Consider the following 11,703-nt stretch of genomic DNA (forward strand, 5'->3'; position numbering starts at 1 on the left):
CCTGGGAGCTGGCTGCGCCTCTGGCCTCATGTTCTAAGAGCACCTGTGAGCCACGGGCATCCAGAAGCAAGAGCGAAGCTGGGGGCCCTAATTGTGCCCGCAGCCTCTGCCGCTTGGGGTGCCGTGGCCCTGGAGTGGTGCTCTAGCGGCTCTGTGGTGTGCCCGTGTCCTTTCTGCACACGCTTCCTAGCCCTCCTGCTCACTCTGGCCTCCCACGGGAGCTCAAACCGCTTCTTACCCGCATGTCAGCACAGACAGGCGCTGTGTGTCGGTGCGGGGAGGAGGCGGGGGTGGGGTGGGGGATGCTGCAGCCACCACTCACGCCCTAGTTCCGCGACTAATAAACAGCAGAACTGGGAACCCATCTCAGGGGACCCCGTCACTCCACCCCCCTTGAACTGGGAGCCCATCCCAGGGGACCCTGTCATGCCACCCCCTGCTGCCTGCCGCGTGATGCAGACAGCCTGCGATGGAAATCTCGGCGCTCAGCCCGTGAGGCGCGGGCTTCTCCCCTGCCCTGGGCTCTGCTTGGACCGAAGGGCTTGCTGTTCACACACCTGCACTTCCTCATGTTAAATTTGACTCTGCTACAAGCTGTACGCCCCCCACCCCCGCCCCGGTGTCTCGGAAACGTGGTTCTTCAAAGACCAACGTGTGGCCCAGGCCGCGGGCCCGCTGGGCACCGAGGGATGACTGGAGCTGATTCATCAGTAGGAGGTGAGCCTGGAAGAGCAAACGGGAGGCCCTGATCCCGCGGCGAGGGGGGAGGAGGCTGAGGCCACGTGGACCAGCCCCTCCATCACCAGGTCTGGGGTCGCTTCTCCCCAGGGCGTCTCCCGATGGAAGCGGCTCAGACCCCACGAGCCTGCCTCTTCTCTGCTTGTTTTCCCGAACCTATGAGACCCCTGGGGGCCCCAGGGTGGCGGGTCCCCAGGGCAGAACTCAGAGGCCTCGGAGCCGCGCGCCTGTTTCAGGACTCGGGAGGGCTCGGCCAGCGCGGGTCTGTGTTGGTCCTGATTTGCTGTTTCTTCCTTCCTCCGACTGGCCGCAGACACCTGCCCGGATCCCCGAGTTGTGTCAAGCGCTCACCCTGAGTGGGCCTCCGAGACTCTGCGGGAGGTCTTCTCCCATTTTAAATATGCTCCCCCCGCCCCTGCCCCCGCCCGGCCCAGACACCTCCTCCCCAAGGCGTCGGGTGCCCCGTGAGTGGCCTCAGCTCCCTTTCCCTGTGCCAGTGCTCAGGCCGTTGGTCCATCCCCTTGCTCACCCACGGGGTCGGACAGGAGGCCGGACCGGAGTGCTGAGCCCCTTCCCCGGTCCCGGGCTGTCCGCCGCCCTCCTCTGGACCCTGGGCCCTGAGCTTGGGCATCGTCACCCAGGAGCACCCACTCCCCTGGCAACTTGGGGACAGCTGACTTGCAGGATGTGTGAGATCTGTCTTGGAGACACGCGCATTTGCTGTCCCCTCTGGGTGACGATGGCCACGTCCTGGGAGCCCCGCTCCTCCAATCTGTGGTGGGAGGCTTCTCGTGCAGCACGTGACGCTTCTGTGGACACGAGGTGACCAAATGCCCCCACCTTCTCCGGGAAGGACACGCTCCCTTCCCCTGGGGCTTCGGTTGCTGAGTTTCACTGGCCACCGCCTGCAGTGTCACTGCTGGTCGCCTGTGGGCTCTGTGGGCGGCCAGGCAGGCGTGCTCACGGCTGTTGGTACCTGTGGGGGGCTCTGCAGGTGCGGCCCCGTGTAGCACCCCCACTCTGGCTGGCAGCACAGCTTAAGAGGCTGCTGAGCAGGGGTCAGAGGAGGGAGGGCGCTGGCTCCCAGCTCAGGCTCCAGGCCTCACCGTCCTGCCCCTGAAAGTGGTGGTGCGGGGTGGGGATGTGCAGGGGGTGGGAGGGGCTTCCAGAAGGGGCGGGAGTGCACGCTGCGGGTTCCAGCAGCTTAGCAAAGGGAAAGATGGCCCCGGAGGGATCCCTGTTCCTGGAGGGGGAGGGGAGTTAGGGACACGGCGAGGCCACCTGCCTGCAGGCTTGTGGGTGTGGTCCAGACGCACGCAGGATGAAAGGGAGCAGAGGAGGCCGTGTTTTCTCTCCCTTTCTCTGCTGATTTAGGTGGTGCCCACACTGATGCAGGCCCAGTGGCTCTGGGCACCGGGCACGGCCAGTGAAGACCAGCAGGTCAAGAAGCTTTGTAGATGCACGGGATGGAGTTCTCATTGTGGCTCAGCGGGTTAAGAGCCTGACACAGGGTCTGTGAGGACGTGGGTTCTATGCCTGGCCTTGCTTCCTGGGTTAAGGCTCTGGCGTTGCTGTGGCTGTGGTGTAGGCTGGCAGCTGCAGCTCCAGTTCCACCCTCAGGCTAAGAGCTTCCGTATGCCACGGGTGTGGCCCTAAAAAGAAAAAAAAAGTGCATAGGGTGCCCTCTGGAGTAGACAGTGCAGTTGTGGGGGCGGGGGGTGCATGCACTGGAGGGTGGTGCTGTCCCTGGAAGCAGAGCTGGGGGAGGGAGAGGAGACGGGGAAGGGGAGAGGCTGATGGATGGTGTGTCTCTTGCAGGCTCTGGGGAGCCCACCTTGGCGTTGTCTCCCAAGGACGGGGAGCTTGTAACGGTTAGCTGTGCGGGGAGGGGGAGAGATGGTGCTTACTTACGAAAAATATTATGTTTGGAAAATTTGCTTGCCTAATCTCTTGGAAATTGACCTGCTAATTCTGCAGTGTAAGATTTACACCTGTCATGTATTTGAAACACAGTAACACATGCCTGGCGTAAACGACCGAACATTTGAGGCTTTATTTCCTTATTCAGGTTTAATCAAAAATGTTAAAGTGTTAAGGAGTCTAGCACTGCCTGTGCTGTGGCCGAAAACTCCGAAAAGCCTTGGGGGAATGTTCATTCTGCATTAAGGCGGTGACAACGGGCCTCGATGCTGAGACGATGCTCCGCCACCCTGAGGGTGACGTCACAGAGGAGGGGCGGCTGAGGAGGCTCCCGGGCCCAGGCGTGGAGGCTGGTGTTGCAGCTTTCGAGGTGGGGAGGCCAGGCTGCCCCGCCCCGAGGGACCCCCCAGCGCTGCATCCCGGGCACTTACCAGATTCGGCCTCTGGGGGAACCCCCCGAGGACTGATCTCAGGACCCGGGTCCACGCAGAGCCAGGGTGAGAAGGTGGACGAGGACTCCACGGCCCTGCACAGGCAGGTGGCACCTTCGCCCCACCCGGAACCATCCGCACAACCGTCTCACGGCTACCGTTTAAATCTAACCCGCTACTCGTTCATTAGCAGGCCTTGAGGCTTTGCTGGGGCGTGAAATGCTGAGCTGGTCAGCGGTCATCAAAGCTGCTGCCGATAATGAGGCAAATGGGGGGCCCGTGAAAGGAGTGAGAACTCCGTCACGTGAGATGCCCGGGTTCCCGAGGTGCCCGTGCCACCCCGTCCTGTCCCGTGTCGTTCCTGGGTCCTGAGCAGAGGTGGCGCATGGTCGGGGGCTGATTAGAGTCCTGGTGATGGGGGTGGGGGAGGCGGGAAGGAGATGGGGGGGGAAGGAGGGAGGAGGGAGGGAAGGCCAGTGGAATCAGAGAGAGCGAACAGCGGGGAAAAGGAGCTCGGAGGGAGAAAGGCAGGGGCCGAAGGGGTGGAGCCGCCCTCGGGGCCTTGCTCCTGCGGGGCCTTCCGTGGGCCACCTGTGGCCGACCTGTGTTTCCAGGGGGTAGAGGGAATTAGGGGCCTCTACCTGGGCCTTGGCTTGGCCAAACCCTCCCCTTTTCCACTTGGACCCAAGCAAGCGTGATGGGCAGTTGGGTGTCTCAGCCACAGGGAGCCACGTGCAGGGCAGGGGTCCCCGGCCGGCCTCAGGTTTCTTTTGTGCTGTGACACCTGTCCACTGGCCAGCGTGGCGGCTTGTCCTCTGAGCTGGGCGTTGAGGCAGAGTCCAGTTTGGTGTCTCCTGCTTGTCCTGTGCGCTCTCACCTCACTCACACCCCAACCCAGGAAATAGCAGATGTGGCCAGGACGCTCAGGAAAGCTGTTGGCTTCAGTGACGTTCTTGGTAATAAGAGCTCCGCCTGGTCTCTAGACACTGCGCTAATCATGGGACCTGGACTCCGATGGCTAACGCGTAATGTCAACCTTTCGTGAATTTTCAGCTGTGAACTGGGACTAGCGGATACCGGATGCTCCCTGACTGCGGGATACTGGCGAGGCTGACAGATTCTCAGTTAGAGGAACCGTCTGCAGGGGGACCTCCCAAACCCCAACCCTCTGGGTGTCACTGAGGTGAGACGGAGCGAGGCCGTGGCAACGGGAGGTCCCGGCTCAGCGGAGGCTTCAGGTTGGGGGAGGGGAAGGGCCCTGAATCAAGAGAGGCCCTGGTTCTCAGGCGGGGCCCGCCCAAGCTTGAGAGGGAGAGGGAGGAGGCTCAGACAGGTGGCCCCATGGCAGAGGGGACAAGACCCAGACCCCGAAGGGCCAGCAGGGCTGCGGGTGGGGGAGACCCAGCCCCTTCTCCCCTTCTCTCGCTTCAGGTCCTCCTACAACCTTAGTAAGGCAGGACTTCGGTCCCATTTCACAGATGAGCAACACGAGGCTTCAGGATTTTGAATGACTTTGTCACTGTCAGAAGGTCGGGCTGTGGACAGGGATCAGTTGGCCCTGAAGTCTCAGCGCGAATCAGCACAGCTCTGAGAGTGGCCTCACACAGGTGTGAAGGTCCGGGGTGGACGTGCAGGAGGCTGTTGCTGGACGCCCACCAGCTGTGGATGCAGGGAGCTGGGGGGCCTCCTAGGAGGGGTGAGTGATCTCAGCAGGTGGGGGCGACATCCAGGGACACCGGATTCCTCCAGGTGTCAGCTGGCGTCTTGGAACAGAGGAGACTCTGTCTGTAAGAGGGGTGACTGATTCCGTGGTGGCCACCTCACCTCTGCCTGCCAGCAGAAAGCAGGGCACCTCCACACACAGAGGTCAGGCATGGGCTCCCCCAGCCGCTGCGCTCACAGTCCGGCCCTCTGCCCACTGCCCGCTTCCTGCTAATGACCACCGGCAGGGACACAAGGCAAGCCCTTCCCGAGAGGCGGGACTCTTCTGTGGGGCCACCTGGGCTTGGTGATGTCCCACTGGCTTTGCCGCATTCTTGGGATCTTTTTCTTGCTTCCCTTGCTCCTCCTCCTGGGATCAGCCCTGACTCCCAGCCTGACGGCCTCCCAGCCCCCTGGGCACTGGCCCAGTTCTCCCTCACAGGAGGCTGCTTCTTAGAGGACATGATCCAACACGGTGGTGCCAAGAAAGCCGGGGTGAGGCGGGGACGGCTCACCCATCACCCGGCAGGTGCTGAGGTGTGACCAGGAGCAGGGGCAGCCCTGACGTGGAGCAGGGCCGCTGGTTTGAGGTCTCCTGATGGTGACCGGGGACCGCGGCCTGCGGGAGGCCGATGCTGTGGCTTGTCCACCTGAGGCCGGCATGGGACACGAGGGCACAAGCTCTCGAGCTCGGGGTCCAGGCTGATGGCCAGAGCGCGTGGCCTCCGTGGTTTGGCCTCTACCTTGACTGGGACGGTCAGTGCGGGCACGACAGAAGGTTCCTGAACCCAGCATCTGTTTGCACTTGTGTCCTGTTCACGGGGGAGGCATCTCCCTCCCAGGCACCATCTGACGGCATCCGCGTCTGTAAGAAGGAGGCTTTCACCTGTCCCTGGAGCCAGGAGAGCACTGCCCTCTGCCCGCACCCAAGACGCTCCCCAGGGCAACCAGCGGGTGGGGGTCTCGTCCCTCCAGCCGACACCTCACACTGCACAGAATTGATCCTGGGTAGGTTCCTGCTTATTTAACACTCTGTCAGTGGCTTCTCGTTTCCTAGAATAAAACCCGGTGCCTTGGCGCAGGCCCCGCCCAGCCTCGTCTGCATCACCTCTTCATGGTCGCCCCCCTGCTGCCGCCCCCCGCCCAGGGCTCTGCACGTGCTGACCCCCTACCTGGGCCACTCTCTCAGGGTCACCCCCGTCCTCCCCCAGCTCTCCATCTGGAGGGACGTCCTCAGAGGCCTTTCCTGCCCCTGTCATTCTCTCTCATGGTCCTTGTCATTTCCAGCACTCGAACTCTGTGTCCTCATGGAAGCGTTTGTGTCATTGCTTCCCAGCATCGTTTTAAACGCTAAATGTTGAGTTGATGTAAAAGGATATTCACAACAAAAGACAAAAACCACGTGATCATCTCAATAGGCACAGAAAATGCCTTTGAGAATAGGGAACATCCGTTCATGCCAAAGACTCTCATCAAAGTGGGTCTGGAAGGGACATAACGTAACAAAGCCCATCTATGAGAAGCCCACGGCCACCATAACACTCCGTGGCAAAAACCTGAAAGCCTTTCTGCTCATATTGGGAAGTAGACAAGGGTGCCCACTCTCACCAGGTCTATCCAACAGAGTGCTAGAAGTCCTAGCCACAGCAATCGGGCAAGAAAAAGAAATAAGAGGTATCTGAACTGGAAGGGAAGAAATAAATTTGTCATTATGTGCAGATGACATGAGACCCTATAGAGAAAACCCTAAAGACTCCACACAAAAACTGTTAGAACTGATAAATGAATTCAGCAGGTAGCAGGGTACAAAACCAACATACAGAAATAGGCTGCATTTCATTACACTCAGAAGACACTATCAGAAAGAGAGAGTAAACAAAATAAGTTTTTTTTTGTTTTTGTTTTTTTGTCTTTTTGCCATTTCTTGGGCTGCTTCTGTGGCATGTGGAGGTTCCCAGGCTAGGGGTTCAAAAGGAGCTGTAGCTGCCAGCCTACGCCACAGCCACAGCAACTCGGGATCCGAGCCGCATCTGCAACCTACACCACAGCTCAGGGCAACGCCGGATCCTTAACCCACTGAGCAAGGCCAGTGATTGAACCCTCAACCTCATGGTTCCTAGTCGGATTCATTAACCCCTGAGCCATGACGGGAACTCCAAGTTTTTAAAAAATTGTGTCAGAGTTCCCGTTGTGGCGCAGTGGAAACGAACCTGACTAGGAACCATGAGGTTGTGGGTTCGATCCCTGGCCTTGCTCAGTGGGTTAAGGATCTAGCGTTGCTGTGAGCTGTGATGTAGGTCACAGACGTGGCTTGGACTGGCGTGGCTGTGGCTGTGGCGTAGGCCAGCAAGTGTAGCTCCAATTAGACCCCTAGCCTTTTCTAGGTGCGGCCCTAGAAAAGACAGAAAAACGAAAAAAAAAAAAAAATGAAATTTAAAAAAATTAAAAATTGTGTCCAAAAAAGTACCTAGGAATGAATAAACTTGACCAAGGAAGGGATGCATGGGGTCCCCTGTGCTCCTGGATGGAGCCCTCATGGGAAGGGCCATAGACTGGGGGCTGCACTGCTGCTCTGGCCTCCTCACTCCCTTAAGGATGTGTGTGTGTGTGTGTGTGTGTGTGTGTGTGTGTGTGTGTGTTTGTGTGTGCACGCGCACACGCGTGTGCGGGGACACGTGCCATGGTGGCCTCCTCCTCCCTCTCCCCAGCCCCCTCCCTGCCCGGGTGGAGGTGGAGGTGCCTGGCAGCCCAGGCCCCCAGCCCCGGTTCTCTGTTGCCGGCATGGCTTCCGTCCTGCAGTGACCCGCTGGGCTGGCGTCCCAGCCACCGCCCTTAGCAGCACTGGGCAGCCCCCCTCCCGCTGGCCCTCTGCAGTGTTATTTCTACTCTCAGGGGGCAGAGACGTAGGGAAAACCTCTCTTCTGTCCCTTTTTCGCGGCACACAAGTCTCCTCTAACCTCGAGGGGGCGCATTTTCAGGGGTGACCCCTCTTGGCTCTGCTGGCGGTCACCTTCACCCGAGCGCTCTTTCGGGGACCATACGATCAACACTCAGTAACACAACCCTGCAGCTTCTCCTTCTGTTTCCTCACACGGCTTCTTAAAGGGCTGTAACCTTTGTCTCTTGTGACCATCTGAGCACCTTTAAAAAGTAGTGTAGTTGTCTGAAGAAGCCAGTTTTGCGGAGGTGTTTTCACCCAGAATCAAGCTTCATCGTTTCCCTGGTCCAGCCCGAGAGGAAGGTTAATTTAGAACCACTGGGAGGGGAAGTCACTGCCACCAGCGTGGAGCAGAGAGAGGAAGGGAGAGCGGTTTGCCCTGGGCTCCAGGGAGGCAGGGCTAGGGAGTCTCTGCAGAGCCTGCTGGGCCCAGGACCCCGGAGGGGCTGGACCCTCTGGATCCGAGACACCCTGACCTCAGCAGGCTGGTCACCAGGGATGCTGGCGGTTGGAACGCGGCTGAGAAAAGTTTCCACAAATGAGAACTCCGACACTTCGGTTGAGCCCATGTTGCACGATTTTTCATACAGCCCTCATTTGATTTTCCTTTTGCATCATCACATGTTTAAAATGTTCATATTTTCCTGTTGCCTCAACATCCCACAAACGGTGTGTGAGCACCCCGCCCAGGGGACCAGGCGCTCAGGACGGTCAGGCTGCACCCCCAGGAGCCTCCCTTCTCCCCCAGCCCCTGCCGCAAACTGGTGACATCCAGAGGCGCCAGTGAACCCCCTGCCGGCTTTGCTGCGTACCCCACCTTGCCACCCTCAAAGGCCCTTGCCCAGAGTCCTCATGCTCTCACTCCCCGCCTGCCCAGTGGTGCCCACTCCCTGGCTGCTCCTCCGTGTGGTCCTGGCCTCTGTCCTCCAAGACCTGCCAGTAGAAGAAATCCTTCGATTCCATGAGCTTCTCGGGGTGCCGTCTCAGGGACCGTGTCGGACTGTTCCGTGAAGACCCCACAGTGCATTGACCCCCTGTTTGCCATGCACCCGGGCTCGGTTCCCTTTCCCAGCGCCGCCTCTGTGGGGCCGTGCGGGCGGCTGGCCGGGACTCAAAGCCTGGTGTGCCTCCCTCATTCCCTCTCTGTAGTTTGATGATGGATGAACTTGGGAAGACACCTAGCGCTCCAGCTGCCTGGCTCAACACCTTCCCGACCTTGAGACCACACTTTCCAGATGGTCTTGCCTGGAGGCCGCTGTGGGTTACGTGGCTCCCCCGGGGCAGATGCCCTTGGGGAAATGGAGGCAGAAGTGAGCAGTCTGTTTCTTCTGAGGTTGAGTTTCTGTGTCCAGTCGCCAGCATCACAGCGGGCCCAGAACCACGGGGTGGGCTATTTGTCCCCACGAGTCGTCTTTGGCTGCAAGTTCTACCATCTACATAGGTCTTCCTGGGGAGGTCTGTCTCTCTTTCTTTACTTATGTCTTTATTTATGTCTTTTGTCTTTTTAGGGCCGCTCCCACGGCATATGGAGGTTCCCAGGCTAGGGGTCTAATCAGAGCTATAGCTGCCAGCCTACACCACAGCCACAGCCACGCCAGATCCTAGCCGCGTCTGCGACCCACACCACAGCTCACAGCAACACCAGATCCTTAACCCACGGAGTGAGGCCAGGGATCGACCCCACAACGTCATGGTTCCTAGTCGGATTTCTTTCCGCGGCGCCACAACGGGAACTCAAGGACGTCTTTAAATGACCAAACAGCTCCTCCATTAGCCGCTTCCTATTTCCAACCAGCCCGAGTGGACGTTGTGAGCTGCAGCGAAGAGCCACGAACACTGGGTCACTTGACTCATCTTAACAACAGCCCGCAAAGCAGGGGCTCGCCCTCCGTTTTCAGCAACAGAAACTGACTGGGGGATGCGGGTCGGTGAATTACCGCAGTGACGCAGTGGTAGACGCGGAATACGCCAAGCTCTCATTCATAGCAATGTTTTAAATAAACTCTTCGGCAGTCTTTTTTTTTTTTTTTTTTTTTGTCTTTCTAGGGCTGCATTCATGGCATATGGAGGCTCCCAGGCTAGGGGTTGAATTGGAGCTGCAGCTGCCGGCCTATACCACAGTCACAGCAACGTGGGATCCGAGCTGTGTCTGTGACCTACACCACAGCTCACGGCAACACTGAACCCTTAACCCACTGACCGAAGCCAGGGATCGAACCTGCGTCCTCATGGACACTATTTCAGGTTTTTAACCCGCTGAGCTACAACAGGAACTCCCTGCAGTCGTGTTCTAATTTTTAAAACTTTCTTGGTTAAAGGCTGACATTGCAGGCTCACTGAGTTACCTGTGCGTCTGGACCTCAGATTGTCTGATGGTAAAAATAACCCTTGGCGCCTGCTGTAGAGAAAGCCTGTGGGATGTGCCCGGAGTTCAGCTAAGGGCAGGACATCTCTTACCCGGCCTGGATCCGCCCTGTGCAAATGAATGTGCAGCTTGTTTCACGAGGATTGGAGATGCTTAGAGGCCCGCGTTAGTGCTGCACGATGAAACACTGGGTGGCTGTGAGGACTCCCGGCTGATTGTTCCTCATCCATTAAGGACGTCGTTCTGCTTTTTAACAGGAAACCACTTCCCACTGGTCATAGAGTTTCATTTGCGAAAAGCCATTCTGCCTGCTGGGCCCGCCGTCCTCCATGGGCGGGGGAGGGAAGCAGGTGGATGATCCGACTCCAGCCGTCAAGGCCCCCTGACCTGTCCTGCCCTCCTCTTGCCGTGACTTACGCTTGGAAAGGAACTAGCATTTCTGGTTGGGCGTGTTTTATTTATAGTGCAAGAACATCTACCGCATTCCCCACAAAGTGGGCCGATGTAGCTACCAGCCTCCCGGGCCAGCCGGAGCCCATCAGCAGGTCCCACGGAGCAGGAGCCCCCCTGTCGCGAGCCGTTCACAGCCCGGGACCAGAAAGGACGGGGACGCCCGCAGCCGAGATGGGTGTTTATGCGGATGGGCTCAGGCACCAGGGGCACCTCGCTCTCTGCGAGTTTCCTCCAACCACGTCTCGCGTTCAGGTGCCCGGAAAGTGCAGGTTATTTCTGCCTGGACGTTGGCGGGAACCAGCCTGTGGGCAGATCCATCCAGTGGAGACTTTTGTAAAGGTAATTTTCGGTTCCGGATACTTCGTTTTGCGAATTTCATGAGCATCCACGAAGGGCGACTGGCGCAGAGGATGTGGAAGTGGGTCGGGGCCCAGGGCTCCCCAGGGGACCCAGCGGGAAGCCGTCATAACATCACTGAGAAGGGAAGGACGCCTTGACCTCAGGGGAGCCTTACTTTCCGGAGGGCCTATGACTCCCCTGTGTAGCCCAGCCCCGTTCTGGTGTCCTCGGGTCACTGTCCCAGGGTGCCCTCTGCTCCCCTCCCCACCTCCGGAGGAGAGGGGTCCCCACGCCAGCCAGCCTTGTGGGAAATATGCATGCCCCGGGGGTGCACTCACCACTCGGCCCAGCCGACCTCCGACGTCCAGAATCCCAGACCAAAGGAACAGAGCCGCGGGGCTCTCCCTGGAGGGAATTGGGCTCTGCTTGTGTGTCTCCCAGGTTCTCTGAACCCACGTAGAATCTGCTTGGCCAGCATTCTGCGCCTGCAGCTGAAAATCTTCCCAAGATGGAACACATTGCTGTGCGTGATTGAGTTTCGTATTGTTTTGCCAGCTCTCAAACAAACGGACAGACCCATTTGGAACTTGTTTTTCTTTGTTGTTGTTTAATAAAGCAGCAATCATATACCGTGCGAGATAATGGAATGGTTGAATGCAGACTTGAATTATTTTATTTTATGGAGTCTTAATTAGATTTGTAATGCAGGGCTCCTCAGCACCAAATGTTTGCTTAGATTTAATGAGACCTGTTATGGAGAGTTAGAGAATTGTAATTCTCCCATTAACTCAACAATGATCCATATTGCAAAGTTTAGC

The sequence above is a fragment of the Sus scrofa genome, chromosome 15, assembly GCF_000003025.6.
Source record: "Sus scrofa isolate TJ Tabasco breed Duroc chromosome 15, Sscrofa11.1, whole genome shotgun sequence".
NCBI lineage: Eukaryota > Metazoa > Chordata > Mammalia > Artiodactyla > Suidae > Sus > Sus scrofa.